This window comes from Cupressus sempervirens, chromosome 3 (genome assembly GCF_028749045.1).
Source record: "Cupressus sempervirens isolate cs-2001-9-10 chromosome 3, ASM2874904v1, whole genome shotgun sequence".
Taxonomy (NCBI): domain Eukaryota; kingdom Viridiplantae; phylum Streptophyta; class Pinopsida; order Cupressales; family Cupressaceae; genus Cupressus; species Cupressus sempervirens.
In genome coordinates, this window is record NC_143120.1 from 269,491,871 (window position 1) to 269,494,894 (window position 3,024).

Here is a 3,024-nt window from a genome sequence, read left to right on the forward strand (position 1 = left end):
AATATGTGGGTTGCATTTATATATTTTGAGGAAAACTGGAAATCGATGTGGTTCATTGATTGTTGACAAGGAGGGATTTTCTCATTAGGATTTTGTGGTGCATTCATTGAAGGTGGTGTAGGAGAACTTGTAGAACCGTGTAAGTGGGAGGGCAATGCTTGGTTCAGTGTTGACTGAAAATGTTGGTAGTGTTGAATGCAATGACGTGCTCTAATTTCTTCTCCATGGTGGTCATAGTATACACGAATTCTCTTACGTGATTGCATAGTAGCACTATTACTATGGATGGGCTATCCATCTTGATTAGGAACAACGAGAGCCATATCCTGAATTATACAGTAAGAAGAACAATGTATTTATATCACCTTTATAAAATTACAAAAGAAAGGAAGTGCAAGAACAGTAACAGTAATATCAAAAGAGTATCCACCCTTCAATGAAAGTTGTATAGGTGGAAAAAACAAGTATGTTGAAGAGTAAGAGTAGTAGTTGTGTTGAACCTCTTTGTACAAATGTTAAATTAGCCTAAGGAAACGGTTGGTTATTGCTTTAGAACATATTTGGTATTACCAAATGTAAAACATATTAGATAACAATGAAGTTGCAAACACAAAACAAACATTGGGTAAAAGTATAACAACGAGTACATATTTTGTAGAGAAAATTAAGTCATTGGAAGACATTAAATAATAGATTTAACAAAAAACATCAACTGTAAATGTTTTACAGCAAAAGGTTAAAAGACAAGTTTTGAAGGGGTTTTGAAACCCTATTGACAAGTATACAGTATGGGGATAGTAGTCAATACATCAAAGAGGAGGCGATAAGCATAGAGAATGGATATTAAGGAGAACCAACAAAAATTGTAATTCATATAAAATATACGTATAAGAAAAGATGTCATTTTCATGTATCGATAGTAATCTAGAAAAAATGGAAGTCGTGTGCCGTCATGTGTGGTGCATTATCTAGTCAACTACAACTAACATAGGGTGTATAATTCCACCAAAGAGTGAGGTGAACTCACTTATGAAGTCCAACCTAGTAACTTCCAGGATCGTTGAGTTCAGACACAACTTATCATTATACAATTCCATTTTTCTTGTAACTGTGAATAAAAACTAGTTGTATTGAGCAATTTGTATAGAAAAATCTGCACGATCAGGTTCAATATCATCAAACTATAGCATATAGAGCTCTTTTGCAGGCATACCAAGGAGTTTAGATGTAGTTTCATCGAAAGAAGTTGCCCACAATGATCCAGTATGGTCTTCAATCTTGACTTGAAGTACATATCTATAATCACAATGTAAAAAGGTGGTTAGACACTTTGGGCAATACCACCTACAATTAGTATTTTGTTCAACCCTTTTCTTGCATTGCTTTCCTTCTATGACAAGAAGACAAGCTGGATAACAAAATTTTTTCCTCAAAGCTATCAGATTTCCACAATCCATGAATATTGTATTAATTTCCACATATTTTTTCTCTCATTGACTCTTTGGCCTCTTTGGCATCCTGATGATGGATCATGTAGTATGATCCAAAATGTTGATGAAAAAATTCTTACACAATCTTTCTCAGAAATTAATACAAAATTTCTTCCTTACGACAAAAACAAGGGTTTCTTTAACAATGTATTGGAGAGGTTTTGAGGAAGTTGTACATTCCTCTTCAATCTTGGTAATGGTTTTCTATGCTAAAATCAGAGGCGAATCTAGTACGGTGGGTGTTGTTGCAAGAAATGTATGCCCATGTTCAGAAAACCAAGACTATAGTTGGATGGCTTCATCAATATCAAGATTTACAAGTATCTGTGAAGTGGCAAGTCTGCTTACGACCCTACCATTGTATTCTGCCAGACGACCACCTTTTATAACAAGCACAGTTGACTTCTGTAGATGATACATTTCTTGTAGTTGTGCACCTTCTTTCATAGTTGCTTGTCCCCACAAAGTTACATTGATAGTGGATGTAGAAACAATAACTAGCTTGAGACTCCTTCTTACAACCTTAGTTCCATCTTGCCTTCTTATTGTAGAGGCAAGATCCACATAAATGATAGTTCCAATGAGATGAAGAGTAGAATTTATATTTAAATTCATAATCTTGGCAATGGGTGTAAAAGTGTATCAAAGTGTTGGAATTAAGAGGTCATCATCACATAGTGAAAGTATTGAATCCTTTGATAAGGTGATTTCAAAATCACTATTCAGTTTATTGTAGAATTTGTTTGCAGATTTTATGTTACCACTAGACAATGTGTAGACACTCCCAACCTGGACTTTAGCAAAGTGGAGGTCTACAACATCATTGAAGCAAGTTACCTAGACTTCAGTCCTTTTAGTATCAATAATGTCAAAACTAAACATATGACCATTCCCATTCCTTGAGTTGAATTGGTATTTTTCCTTTTTCATGGTCACACGACCTTTAATAGTCCACATTGTTTGATATGGGTTCAAACTTCTAAATGGAGCAATTGTTAATGTGCGACATTTTTTTCGTAGAGATGCATCAAGGCCAAACATCAATTTAGTATGAGTCATATGCATTGATGTTCCTATCTGATCAACATTTTTTCCTGTGCTTAGTGGACTAACAAAGGAGTGGTTTATAGTTTTCTCTGGATCTTTGAATAAGAAGATGGGAACACCAATGATATCATGTTTTGTGCACAAAACCTTTAAGTCAGAGATTACAATCCACCTAAAAATGTAGGTAAAATTATAATATTAGTAAGGGTACATATTTGCATAATAAAACATGAAGGCATTCATTAAACAAAAGTGGAGTGGAAGTGGAGTTACCTCGACTTGCAAATGGTGGGAATAGAATAGTGGGTGACATGTATTATAGAACCTTTTTGGATTTCATCTAAAATTATAAGATCATTAAATTTCCTTAGCAAGGTTACTTTTTGTAGGTGAAGGCCATTGGAGAGCTCTAACTTGTATCTATTTGTTGCTTGTGTTCCTTATCCAAATAGTGCAATGCCAAATACTTGGAGATGCGGTTGCAAAT